A 15307-nucleotide genomic window follows, 5' to 3' on the forward strand; every position below is an offset into this window, starting at 1 on the left:
AAAAAGAAAAATAATTTTATTTAAAAATATTAGGTTGTTTTCATTGAAATTCACTATTATTGTTACATTTAAGTTTATTTTAATAATTGTTTGTAATTCAAAAAATTAAATCATGTGACATGACATCAAGACCCAAGTTGTTTAGGATTGATAGCTTACTATTGTTAGAAAAACAACAAGTGCACACTTGGCAACTATGGGCGATAGAACCAGAAAGTTAAGCGTGCTCGGGCTGAAGCAGTGAAAGGATGGGTGATCAGCCGGGAAGTTAGACGATTTGAAATGAGTGATCCACGCTAGAGCAGTGAGGATGTGTGATTAGAGATTAAATTGTCGAATAATTCAGAGATTAGAAAATTGGAATAAAACATTAAAAATATTCAAAAATAAAATTTGAAAAAAAAAAACTACCTTTTTGGGTAAAAAAAAACCAGACGGATCCTTTAATCCCGGTTCGTAAGTAGAACCGGGACTAAAGGTACTCCCTCCTAGGCGGCCACGTGGAGCACCTTTGATCCCGGCTTGGAACAGGGCCGGGACTAAAGGTTAGGCCTTTAGTCCCGCCCCTTTAGTCCCGGTTGGTGAACCGGGACTAAAGGCCCTGTCCCCACTAGTGGATATACTCCCTTAGTGCCATAATACAGTGGCCATTAATTTGTGTCAAAATTTATACAGCTTGACTTTTAAGAAAATGGACGAGGTGATTCGGTGCTCAGGCTCAGCCGCGCCCATGATGAACAGAAAATTTAAACAAAATTCAAGAAAAATTCAACAAAATTTGAAAAAAATTGCATAGTTGATAATTTGATGTGTGAGGTGTGTTCTAAATTTCAGATCAATTGGACATGTGATTAGCTCTCGGCGAAAGAAGATAAATTTGGGGTCGATGAAAAAGTTCAATGTACATATATTGTTCTAACCCAATTTGTCTTTCTTTGTTGAGATCTACTCATATGTCCAAATGATCTAAAATTTGAAACGCAACTCACGCATCAAATTATTTTTCACGTAAAAATAATTTTGATTTTTAATCCTTTTAGTATTTTTTGTGTTTTTTCTCTTCGTCGGATGCAGATGAGTCTGGGCTCAAAAAATAGATGTTCTGTATATGCACGCACATTACAAAACTAAGAGTGTATATTCAAAAATCCTAAGTTGACTCCATTCTATATACCTCGCATACCCTCTTCAAGAAAAAACTTAGGACCATGCTAATGTGAAAATGCACCCCATAAACTTTGTCATACCCAATTTGCATCATCTACCCACACCTATCAAAAAGGTAAATGCACATCATGACATTTATGGATTTTATTTAAATATGTGTATGTTAGTTATTTAAATTTATACATATAGTATTACATGCATATTTTTATTCCAGCATATCGCCACTAATATAATATGGCATTGCATGCAATTATACTTATGTGAGTAACAGAATTTCTAATCCTTAATTAGGATTTGTTTCATGTATTTACTTTACAACAAAGTTATCTATAACTGAAAGTGAATATTAAATGATACAAAACATATTAGTTGGGAATTATGAATGCAAATAACATTTGGATTTTTTCTGAATTGCTAAATTTGGGTTTATATGATATGGGAATAGTTAGTACACAATCCCATGGAAGTACTTGCTCACAATCACAAGAGATCCCCGGGACGTTTTAGAATTTAGTTTGACTTTTATGTACCAAAAAATATTTTGTACCACATTTCTATTTTTATTACATGGAATGAACATGTACCTGAATATTATTACCAAAAATCTAAGGTACATATCATCTCATCTCTGTTGTGAATAACGAAGATGGAGGTTTCAGCGATGTTCTCTCTTGTTTTTGGTGTTGCCCCCTTCATGATATTTGTAGGGTTGGTCGAGAGGGCGCCGATGGCACGCCGTAGGAATGTGTGCGCCCGTATGAGACGTCGTCTTGCGCTTTGTAAAAAAGTCACCAAGCATATTACATTGGGATCAAGTTTTGAGTGCTTGTTGTAACAAAGCCAATGATGAAAAGTGATCATGCAATCGGGTACATGGTTCGTGAGTTTTTTTAAAGTCAACATGAAAATAATTTTGATGATGTCATGTGTGCATGGCTTGGTCTTTTTGGTTACGCGCATGTGAGAAAGATGAGAGGTGGTGCCGCACGGTAAGACAAGTAGACAACAACATGATGCCTCTATCTGGTGTGCTCATTCGATCATATTCTTTTTTTTTCCTCATGTGTGCTCTTATTTTTATTCTTAAAGTAAAAAGTGGTCCTCGTTTCTCGAAGCATTTCCTTCTCGAGAACCTGTTATACTTTCATCTCAAAAAATAAATAATACTAACTGCGTATAACTATACACTTTCGGTACGTATCAACATAGAGCATATGTGGTACACTCAAAGTTCTTGCACAACTGGTCCATCGTGTGTACAAGTTCTAAAATAGATATGAAAATAATTGAGTTTATAGGCATAATTTACATCTAATATGTCACAAAAATCATTTAAAAATTCAGCTCACAATTGGAGACAAGAAATTAAAATTTTAGTTGTAATAGTGTTAAAGGCTCAATTCATAGCCCACTTTAAATTAATGCTGGTATATATAGTATTATTTTTTTCTCTAGCTGCGAGTTAAATTTGTAACCATCATTTGTGACATGATAGGTATATATTATATTAATGTACTAAATTTATTTTTGATTTTTTAGTACTTATAGCATAGATTTTCTTTTGCAAATACCATAGGTTTTCCTTACTTGAGCGTACCGATTGCAAAGAACTAGAAGATGTCCCACACATTGCCAATGAATTCTTCACAAGTTTTACAAATGTGGTGAGTTAAAAAATAAAATAAACTAGAGTTAATAATAATGTTCTTTTTTGGAGATGAGTTAATAATGTAATTAGTGTAATAGATGCAATATATGAAATGATACTTTATTTAATATTCCATCATTTAATATATTTCCATGAAAAAATTCATTGGAGATTGAACATAAGCACTAATTTGCAGTGACAACTCTTGTCCTCTTGAGCAAACAAAATAAAGCAAAACATAGATAATTATGAGGAAAAATATTACACATGCACGTATGAAAGTATTATCAAAAGCTTGCACACAATATTTTGAGATAAAATGATCTCTACAAATGAAGATGGTTGTAGCTACACATCTAAGGACGGACAACATCAATTACATTTAGTTGTCCCAATTGAGAAGGGGACAATACCTATGGCACGAGCATGGGACATCAGGAAAAGATCATTATCAATAGCAATGAAAATAAACTGCTATTTGCATACATATGTCACTTGGTATCGAAAGGATCAATAGATCATGTCATCACCGGTAGCCCTACATCAAGGTAGTCGACGTGATGTCATATCAAGGGTAGGACATGGAGCCCTTCAACAACGCACTGGATGTGATGCCTTGGACACAATAAAATGATGGCGTTTACTGCATACAAGTTCACATGTCTGCGTTGGTGTTGCGTCTCTCAAGTGTTGATCAAATGTCTATTGTATAGGATATCCCGGTTAAATTAATTTGGATGATGTGGCCTTTTTACCCCCTAAATAACCTCTTTATTCAATGGATAACAGTGTTAATTTTTTCACCATGAGAGGTCCATAGAGGGGGGGGGGGTCATCCAGTCAGACCCTGCTAGCCTGAAACTTAGCCAACTAGGCTAGTTCATGAGCTATAGAATTTGTATCCATACTCGCATGCTCATACTTAACCCTTGCCCCATGGAAAACCAATCATGAAAAATCGTTGCATCAATATTTCTTGGAGGCCTCTCATTCTTCATAATTTCTATCAATTCACTATTGTCAGAGCTCACAATAACTCCATTACAACAAACAGATTCAGCTAAGAACAAACCATTCTTGCGAGCGAAAGCTTCAGCCAAGAACATCTTGAATCATATCCAGTCATGCATTACACGGGGTGATAAAACTTCCCTTCTTATCATTAATGACTGCACTTGCAGTACAAATTGTCTCGTTCGAAAGAAGCATCAACGTTTATCCTAACGCAATCATCTCTTGGTGGATCCCATGTCTCCATTCTCAGCCTTGCATTAGGAGCTACAACAGACTTGAAATTTGAGGATAACACTTTGATTGCCATTGTGGATATTTCTAGGGAATGCACCAGAATATCACGGATAATTTGCCTCCTTCCCACCATAAATACCAACAAGCTATCAGAACAAGCTCTCGCAATTGGAATTTTCCCAAAATCAGTGAATGACCAGGGCTTGAGTACAATAATTCCTCTAGAACAGACTGTCATGGATGATGAACACGACAAGCTTTCTCAATTAAGTCATGAATAGATAGGGCTTGTCAAATGATTTTCTCGATCTACACTTGAACATGAGATGCTTAATGTCTTCTGCTCCAATCCCACAGATTGGGCATAGCCCACTCACTTTGATATGACAATTCACCAGGGCAACCCGACAAGGAATAGTATGATGCATAGCTCTCCAAAGAAAAAAATATAACCTTCGCGGGCACTTTGAGACCCCAGATCTCATTGTTGGAATTATGCCCTAGAGGCAATAATAAATATAGTTATTATTATAATTCCTGTATCAAGATAATCGTTTATTATTCATGCTATAATTGTATTGAATGAAGACTCATTTACATGTGTGGATACATAGACAAAACATTGTCCCTAGCAAGCCTCTAGTTGGCTAGCCAGTTGATCAAAGATAGTCAGTGTCTTCTGATTATAAACAAGGTGTTGTTGCTTGATAACTGGATCACGTTATTAGGAGAATCACGTGATGGACTAGACCCAAACTAATAGACGTAGCATGTTGATCGTGTCATTTTGTTGCTACTGTTTTCTGCGTGTCAAGTATTTGTTCCTATGACCATGAGATCATATAACTCACTGACACCGGAGGAATACTTTGTGTGTATCAAACGTCGCAACGTAACTGGATGACTATAAAGATGCTCTACAGGTATCTCCGAAGGTGTTAGTTGAGTTAGTATGGATCAAGACTGGGATTTGTCACTCCGTGTGACGGAGAGGTATCTCGGGGCCCACTCGGTAATACAACATCACACACAAGCCTTGCAAGCAATGTGACTTAGTGTAAGTTGCGGGATCTTGTATTACGGAACGAGTAAAGAGACTTGCCGGTAAACGAGATTGAAATAGGTATGCGGATACTGACGATCGAATCTCGGGCAAGTAACATACCGAAGGACAAAGGGAATGACATACGGGATTATATGAATCCTTGACACTGAGGTTCAAACGATAAGATCTTCGTAGAATATGTAGGATCCAATATGGGCATCCAGGTCCCGCTATTGGATATTGACCGAGGAGTCTCTCGAGTCATGTCTACATAGTTCTCGAACCCACAGGGTCTGCACACTTAAGGTTCGATGTTGTTTTATGCGTATTTGAGTTATATGGTTGGTTACCAAATGTTGTTCGGAGTCCCGGATGAGATCACGGACGTCATGAGGGTTTCCGGAATGGTCCGGAAATGAAGATTGATATATAGGATGACCTCATTTGATTACCGGAAGGTTTTCGGAGTTACCGGGAATGTACCGGGAATGACGAATGGGTTCCGGGAGTTCACCGGGGGGGGGGGGGCAACCCACCCCGGGGAAGCCCATAGGCCTTGAGGGTGGCGCACCAGCCCTTAGTGGGCTGGTGGGACAGCCCAAAAGGGCCCTATGCGCATTGGAAGAAAAATCAAAGAGAAAGAAAAAAAAAGGAGGAGGTGGGAAGGGAAGGAAGGACTCCCACCCACCAAACCAAGTCCAGCTCGGTTTGGGGGGGAGACCTTCCCCCCTTGGCTCGGCCGACCCCCTTGGGGCTCCTTGAGCCCCAAGGCAAGGTCCCCCCTCTCCCACCTATATATACGGAGGTTTTAGGGCTGATTTGAGACGACTTTTCCACGGCAGCCCGACCACATACCTCCACGGTTTTTCCTCTAGATCGCGTTTCTGCGGAGCTCGGGCGGAGCCCTGCTGAGACAAGGTCATCACCAACCTCCGGAGCGCCGTCACGCTGCCGGAGAACTCTTCTACCTCTCCGTCTCTATTGCTGGATCAAGAAGGCCGAGATCATCGTCGAGCTGTACGTGTGTTGAACGCGGAGGTGCCGCCCGTTCGGTACTAGATCGTGGGACTGATCGCGGGATTGTTCGCGGGGCGGATCAAGGGACGTGAGGACGTTCCACTACATCAACCGCGTTCACTAACGCTTATGCTGTACGGTCTACAAGGGTACGTAGATCACTCATCCCCTCTCGTAGATGGGCATCACCATGATAGGTCTTCGTGCGCGTAGAAATTTTTTTGTTTCCCATACGACGTTCCCCAACACTCATCCCAAATTAGATGTGGTTTTATACCAAAAACTTGATGGCCTATGTTTAACCTTCGGCGATATTGGCCTTCCCATCCTGCATTGTATGTTGAACACACGGAGAAGTTGTTCGTACGAGTCAGATTCCAAATGTTGCATGCCAGAAGATGATGAAGGGATAACAAGAATCCTTTGAATATCCACATGCCAAAATGTCTGCCTCACAAGATTCACATCCCAGTGATTTGTGTTAGGATCAATAATTTCGTCCGCCCTATTAAGAGTGTTTTGGCCCCTTCTAGTTATAAATTTATGTGATGCACTATTTGTGATCCATTTGTCTTTTTGGATATTAATATATCCCACGCACCATATATGACCACGTTTTAATGTATTTATCCCAGCCCGTATACCTTGCCATGTAAAAGAGCACCCATTTCAGCTCTGCATTCCACCTATCTCCTGATGGGAAATACCTTGGATGCAACACAGCCGCACAAAGAGAATTATGGTTCTCTATTAGTCGCCATGCTAGCTTAGCTAACAAGGCAAGTATAAAGCAGTGGATATCCCTAAATCCCTTCCTCCAAATCTCTTCAGATTACACATTTCCATCAAGCTAGCCAATGCATCTGTCCTTGATCCGCATCGTCGCCTTAGTAATATTGTGATATACCGTCAATGAACCCTTTGCATATTTGTTTTGGGGTTTTAAAAACATACATCACATATGATCACTAGTGGGGACGGGGCCTTTAGCCCCGGCCCGTGAGGGGCTTTTAAAGGGGCGGGACTAAAGGCCTAACCTTTAGTCCCGGCCCTGTTACAAGCCGGGACTAAAGGTGCTCCACGTGGGCGCCTCGTAGCGCCCCAGGGGCAGGCCCTTTAGTCCCGGTTCGTTACATGAACCGGGACTAAAGAGTTTCAGATTTTGCTTATTTTTGGGTTTTTTTTGAATGAAATTATTTTTGGGTTTTAGGGTTTTAGGGTTTAGGTGTTCCGGAGATTAACGTGATGCCTCGTTTGGTGTTCGGGAATTAGTTTTCATATAATTTAAATAGAAATAATTATGCATATATATATAAGGTTAACTTATCTTACAAGCGAGCATATATATACAATTATATGGAGATCTGAATTATCGGGACTAGAGCCCGTCTATTCGATTACATGGACGAACATCAGTAATGGCCCCTAGCTACACTAAATCGTCCTTTGTCATCTATAGCTTTCGTCCTCAGAAAGGTCGCAAGCTCCTCTGCAACAGCAATCGCGCGTTGCTCTGGTAGGACCTTCGTCGTCATGGCCGTGTGCTATATAAGAAGAGGAGATGAATATGAATATCAATCATGATAACAAAGAATAACGGGTAAAAATAGAGGTGTGAATGTTCATTTCTTACGTCGAATCTGTGATCCTTGTGCTCAGAGGTAAACATGCAAATGGTCTCGCAAACATAGTATCCGCATAGATGCGTTCCCCGTGGCTGCTGGTCGCACTTTACGAGAATAGAATATATATAATTAAAATAATAATCTAGCATCATAAATGTATTGAAAATAGAAGTATATCATACTACTACTTACCCGAGCCGCTCTAAAGGTCAGCTTCTCAGGAAAGTTACCGGGAGTCACGCACTTGAACCGCTTCCAAACCCTGCCCGACAAGGATAATGATTTGCTAAGTTTTTCATTAATTGATATATCAGAAAATCATCGAAAGAGACCGATAGAGCGCAAGAATGATTGAAATTACCCTTGGAGCATGTCCTGCAGGCTTTGGAACTGTTCCAAGGGTCTCGATAATGGGTCGAAGGCATCAACTCTTCCCTTATCAATTTGAATGTCCAACAGAATTCAATGGAAGCTGCACATGTATATATATATATATATGTGTGTGTGTCAGTAACTTATCAATTACACTTATAAGTGAATGGACACAACAGAGTGAAGACCATCACGTGAAGTTGTATGGAAACAGTATGTGGTCACAGAAATTTTGATCTGTTAGAAACCTTAGAAGGTTTTCCTCCGTCTCCTTGGGATAATCAGTTAGCGTCGCTATATGTATTTTATCTGGGTCAATAAACCCAATATTTAGGATGTTCTTACTTTTACAATCCAGAATCTTCATTCTGCATAATAGAGTACAAGTTATATACAGACAATGAATTGAAATAACTAAACAAGTTATATGTAGACAACGAATTGAAAAACTTACAGACAATAGCAACTCATAAGCGATTTGTCGAGGGCGTCGCCATTGTACATCTGGAAGAGTTCATCAAAGTCGATATGGATTTGTTCGGGGCGGCCGTAGTACTCCCGTGGGACACTCAGCACGATCATCGTTCTCCCATTCTTTTATTCACTTAAGTACCATTGATGCAAGTAACACATATTTTTTGGGAGATCATCTTTGCTGACCAAAGGCTCACCCATGACAAACTGTGGCTTAGGGGCTACCACAGCCTTGGGTATCCTGTCGTCTTGGGAAGCCAACAAATCTTCAACCGAGACACCACATTCAGCCGCCAACTCCTTTGCTATTTCAAAAGCTAGCCCCTGCACCGGAGGGGGAACATTCTCGGTTAACACCTTGAGGGGTGGGATCGACTGTTTGGCCTGTTGTCCAAGCTGAGGAATGTCTGATTTTTTCTTGCTTGTAGTTGAACTTGATTTGCTCCCACTTGCACTTGCACGTGATCTGCTCTTTTTCACTTCCTTCTGCAATGTGCGTGTATAGTCATCAGGCTTATGGTGTAAGTCATACTGTGATGGAAGGGTCGTGAAGTATTTTGCAAATGCTAGTTGCTTCTCGGTGTATTCCGGGCGGGGCTCGGGTTCCTTCTTTTTCATCTGTGCATCGTGATGTTCCTTTGCTATCCTGGCGTTTTCCTCGGGGGTACGATCATAAGGTCTGATAGGAAGATTAGCATGACGTACCTTTGGGAGGGGCGACCGTTTGCGCTTTGGGGGGCTCCGTGGCTTAGGAATCGTCGGCGGAGCGTTCTTGGTGGCACGCTCCCGCTTAGTATCCAGAGCAGGCGACGGCGGAGACGGACGACCCAAGTCCGGCGGCGGTGATCGAGATGGACTCGTGTTGTGCTGGCCGATGTCATGTGGAGGGCTTGGAGGTAATGGAGGTGTAGGTGACCTGCGACGACTCGGAGGCGGTGTTGTCCTTGGGGCCGAGCCTGGAAGCTTGATGTAGTTCTTGTCCCATAGGATGACTCCACCCAGTACTTCTCCGAGTGTCCTCTCATCTTCGGGTCCAGCTATGTCGAGCTCCATATCATGAAACCCCGTCAGGATTTCATCCACCCCGACTTTAGCAAAGCCAGCTGGAATCTCACGGCCATGCCAGCGTGCATCAGGGCCAGAAGGTAAAGCTTGTCCGACGGCCACCTTCATGGATATGTTCTTGAATTTCTGATGGAGTTCACATGATGTTGACTCCTTGATTCCATCCATGGGGTAGCCGGGACCGCCCTCTATCATTCTTCGTGCATCGTCCCCCCGGGCCTCAGATTCAGCCACGCTGCTTTTCCGCTTAGATGGGGCACCGGTAATATCAAGTGCAGGATCTTCCTGGTGCGCTACTCCTCTAAGCTCATCAATCTGCTTCTGTTGCTCGTTAATCCTGGCAAGCAACTGGTTGAACTTGTCATTCTCCTCATCCTGCTGCCGCTTCTTTGCTCTCTCTCAGCTTATGTAAGTGTCTTGGTCTCTGGCAAACCCAAGCCACCATGGGTAAGAAGGACCGAAGCCTCACGTTCGTCCTCCATGTTCGTCATTGCCGAGGACCAGTGTGAGCAAATCTTTCTCTCTATCTGCAGTGAACTTTCTTTTCCCCTCCTTAATTTCTTTCACTATCCTTTTCCAATTCTCCCTGGGTATCCTAAGACCGTCACTGCAGATGAGGTCCCCTGTTTTTTCGTCGTACGACCCACCATGTGCAAGGAACCAATTTCTTGCTCTCAATTCCCACTCATCACGGAGTGGTTCAGGTATGATGCCTTTATCTAGCAGATCTTGCTCTTTCTTATCCCACTTTGGGATGGCAGTCTCATAGCCCCCTGGCCCCAGCTTGTGGTGATATTTCTTCTTGTCGGCATTTATCTTGTTCTTTTCTGATAATGCTTGGGCATCTTCTGACTCCTTGTACTCTTGAAATGCCTTCCAGTATTTCGCCTGCTTGGCTAGATACCCCTCGAATACTGGCACTTTCTTTGTCTTCAGATAGTTTTTCCATAGCTTCTTCTTCCAGCTACGGAACAGTTCGGCCATCTTATTTAGACTCCACTGCTTGACTTTGGCCCTCAGTTTGTGTGCGGCGTCTTCATTCTCACATTCTGGCAGGTTGAAATGTGACATGAGATCATTCCAAAGATTATCTTTGTACCTTTCAGCGACATAGTCACTATCGGCTGCCCCTTTGCGCTTGTTCCACTCCCGAACGCTGACCGGGACGTGATCCCTAACGAGAACTCCGCATTGCTTCTTGAATGTGCCAGCAGCATTCTTAGGAAGCTTGGGTTCGCCCGTAGGCAATATCACCTCAAAGGTGTAATGCGTCCGTGCATCCAACTTTCTAGTCGGGTCTCATTTCGTAGCTTTGCTCGATGTGGAGGCCTAAGAGGGAGAAACATTTGTAAAATGAATGTATATGTATACAATATAGAGCTATCTCCAATATTTTTCACATATTACAAGTGATTGTCGAACTTCATATGTATACCTCGTCGGACTTTATTATTTCTTCAACGGCTTCTCCACCGGCTTCTCCATCAGTGGAGCTATCACCTTCTCCGTCATTGGACCTATCTCCTGCCCCACCGGCTTCATCTTCGTGTCGCTCGGCCTCCATTCCATATCCGGAGGCGTTTAGATATGACGACGGAGATACAGCTGGTTCAACGTCGGGGCCGTCTTTGATTATATCTTCGAGAAGTTCTTCCTCTTCGAGGTTCCTGATATGTGGATCCATAGTTCTGCAAAAAATGGACATTTGATTAACTAATAAACTAACAAACTATATAAGAGGGGTTGGAAACTTCGAAGTGTCGTTTTATATAGGAGGACCTTTAGTCCCGGGTCTTGGCTAGAACCTAAACTCTAAAATACCAGTCGGGCGGAGCCCAGTCCCGCACACTTAAGCATATACAATAGCAGAATTAAACTAGTTCTATTAATTTTCTTGCTAAAAATAAACTATTAACACTTAAGCATATACAATAGCAAAATTAAACTATTAACACTTAAGCATATACAATAGCAAAATTAAGCAATAATCTAAGAAACACTATTAACACTTAAGCATATACACTATACAATAGCAAAATTAAATGACAAAAAAAAATATTTTTTATTCTTGTAACCCTAAACTAATTTTTCCTCTTCTTCTATTTCTCCTCTTCTTCTACTTCTTCTTCTACTTCTACTTCTCCTCTTCTTCTACTACTTCTCCTCTTCTCTTCTTCTACTTCTCCTCTCCTCTTCTAATTTTTTCTCTTCTTCTACTTCTCCTCTTCTTCTATTTTTCCTGTTCTTCTCCTCTCCTCCTCTTCTTATTCTCCTTTTTCTTCTTTTCTTCTCCTCCTCTTCTTATTTTCCTTTTTCCTAATTCTACATATTACTAACCCTAATAATCTAGCACAAACCTAATAACAATAGGAATTAAATGACAAAAAAAATATTTTTCTTCTTTTCTTCCCTTTTTCTTCCTTTCTTCTCCTTTTTCTTCCTTTCTTCCCTTTTTCTTCTTTTCTTCTCCTTTTTCTTCTTTTCTTCTCCTTTTTCTTCTTTTCTTCTCCTTCCCTTTTTCTTCCTTTCTTCTCCTTTTTCTTCCTTTCTTCTCCTTTTTCTTCCTTTCTTCTCCTTTTTCTTCTTTTCTTCTCCTTTTTCTTCTTTTCTTCTACTGGCCGGAGTGTTGGGGAGGAGGGGGCGGGGGGCTTACCGGCCGGAGGTGTCGACGACGCGTGGCGAGGAGGACGGCGGCGCGCGGCGAGGAGGGCGGCGCACGGCAAGGAGGACGGCGGCGGCGAGCAGGATGACGGCGATGGCGAGGAGGACGACAGGCGGCGGCGAGCAGGACGGCGGGCAGCCTGACGGCGTCGTCGACTTCGTCGCTGTGCCGCGCCGGGCAAGAGAACGAGAGGAAGAAGAAGAGAAATGGACGATTTGGGTTCGAAATTTTCTAACTCCCGCTTATAGAGGTGGATCTTTAGTCCCGGTTCGGGGCTCGACCCGGGACTAAAGACCCCTTTAGTCCCGGGTGGAGCCACGACCCGGGACTAAAGGCCCTTTTTCGGCAGACCAAAAGGCGGGAAGCAGGGGCCTTTAGTCCCGGGGCGTGGCTCGAACCGGGACTAAAGACACCCTTTAGTCCCGGGTGGAGCCACGACCCGGGACTAAAGGCCCTTTTTCGGCAGACCAGAAGGTGGGAAGCATGGGCCTTTAGTCCCGGGGCGTGGCAAGAACCGGGACTAAAGTGTTGCCTATATAAACCCTCGCCCCTGCCCACCATATCCCCTGTTTTTTCGTTGTTGAAGTGTGACCATGCCATGCTCTTGCCACTCTAGTTCATGCACATGACGTGTTCGATGAAATGCCCGAGCCACTCTACTTAAGCTTTCTCCTCTCCAAGCTCGACCTCCAAGCTCCATTTTCCTTAATATTTGTCTAGGTTTGGCCGTGCACCAACTGCACAAGTGTTTTAAAAGGTTAGCTACTTCATCCTTTCATTTTTCACTCCTAGTGTAGCTCATTTCAAATGCTCAAATTAACTTCTTAGAGTCTGCACATGCGTAGGGTGTCGTCCCGTGCCCGTCCTCACCATTGTCGATCGCCCCGTGACGATCTCGTCACGAGAACCACCGTGGTGAGCCTCTTGTTCTTATCTTCTTTTTAAAAGAAAAAAAATCTTACTTGTATGATTTAGATACATACTTGTATAAATTACTAACTTTCATTATTTTTTGTTATTATATAGTGCGATGGTTTTGGTATCCGCCTCCGTCGGCCCTCGTCCTGTCTATGATTCAGATGTGGTATATATTATCTTTTATAACTATTTGTTTTATTTAATGTTTATGACAATTATGACGACCAACGTGACATATATTTTTTTAATCTAGGAGGTATGTGAACCGGAAATTCCAACCCACATAAAAATTCTTGTCGAGAAGTTAAATTTGGTTGAAAAAGAAAACAAATACTTGAAGAAAAAATTGAAAATAATTGAGGATAAGAATATGGAACTGGAGTTGCATGTTGCCGATGTCATCGATGATCGCAAGATGAAGATCGATGCGATGCGGTTGAAGATGGATGCAATGCGCTTGAAGATGGATGAAATGCGCTTGAAGATTAGGAATATTAGAAAATATGCCATTGATAAAGAGGCTTGGTATCATTATGCTGTTGGGTCAATTGTTACCTTAGTTGCGACTTTGATCGTGTTTGTTGTTGCATTTAAATGTTTTACATAGTTGTATGTTGTTTTATGAGAGAACTTTATGTATTTATTTTTTGCAATAATAACATTTGATCACCACTGTTCTTTGGCTTTAATGTGATGATGAACTTGTATTAATTTGGTCATATGTTCTGCAATGGTTTTTTGATATATTTAATTTCATAATAGAGATGAATCGCCAATTTGACCCTGAAATTGAAAAGCACTACAAATGAACTCTGAAAATGTTGAAAGTTGGCATGCTATCATCATTTCACCTACATAGCATGTGTTAAAAAGTTGAGAGGGCTACGACAAAAACTGGATGCACTTCGTGTACAAAACGGACAATCTCTCTCGAAGTATCAGGGTTTCGAACGAGAACTCATCTCTTACATGGATACTATGTAAATGAAAAGTGTTTGAAATTTAGTACATTCCATACATGCATTACATAAAAGGTTTAATATATTATTACATTATTGCACCAATATTCCTATCTATTATTTCTGTTTTCTTCTGGGTCGTAGCCATGGAGAATCTTCATCATTCAGTAGGATGCTTGGGTCAGTTTTCACTTTGAAGGGCGGAATTTCATGAAACTTATTATAATCTTCTGACATGTCTGTCTTGTCATCTACTCCCACGATGTTTCTTTTCCCTGAAAGAACTATGTGACGTTTTGGCTCATCGGACGATATCTTCTTTTGCTGATTTCTTTTTCTCGTTTTTGTAGACATGTCCTTCACATAGAAAACCTGAGCGATATCATTGGCTTGGACAAATGGTTCGTCCATGTACGCAAGATTGTTGAGATCCACTGTTGTCATGCCGTACTTTTGGTCTACAACTACCCCGTCTCCTGTCAGCTTCACCCATTTGCACCGAAACAAAGGGATCTTAAAAGTAGGTCCATAGTCAAGTTCCCATATCTCCTCTATCTACCCGTAATATGTTTCCAAACAGTGCCCATTCTCGTCTGTTGCATCAAAGCGGACACCACTATTTTGGTTGGTGCTCTTTTTATCTTGGGCAACCGTGTAAAATGTATTCCCATTTATCTCATACCCTTGGAAAGTACATATAGTCGAAGATGGTAGCCTGGCCAAATAGTACAACTCATCTCCAACGGTGTCGTCATTCATGAGATGTGTCTGCAACCAACTGCCGAAAGTCTTCTCGTGTTCCCCTTTAATCCAAGAGTCAGCCTTCCCCGGGTTTTCGGAGCATAGAATATTCTTGTGTCTCACGATATACGGAGCCACCACGGTAGAATTGTGTAGAACTGTGTAGTGTGCTTGAGAGAAAGAATGCCCGTCCATACATACTTTTGCTTTCCTTCCTAGTGTGCCTTTTCCTGTCAGCCTACCCTCATACCGAGATTCAGGAACACCAATCGGCTTAAGGTCAGGAAGAAAGTCCACACAAAACTCAATGACCTCCTCTGTTCCATAGCCCTTGGAGATGCTTCCTTCTGGCCTAGCACGATTACG

Source organism: Hordeum vulgare, chromosome 2H, assembly GCF_904849725.1.
Source record: "Hordeum vulgare subsp. vulgare chromosome 2H, MorexV3_pseudomolecules_assembly, whole genome shotgun sequence".
Classification (NCBI taxonomy): domain Eukaryota; kingdom Viridiplantae; phylum Streptophyta; class Magnoliopsida; order Poales; family Poaceae; genus Hordeum; species Hordeum vulgare.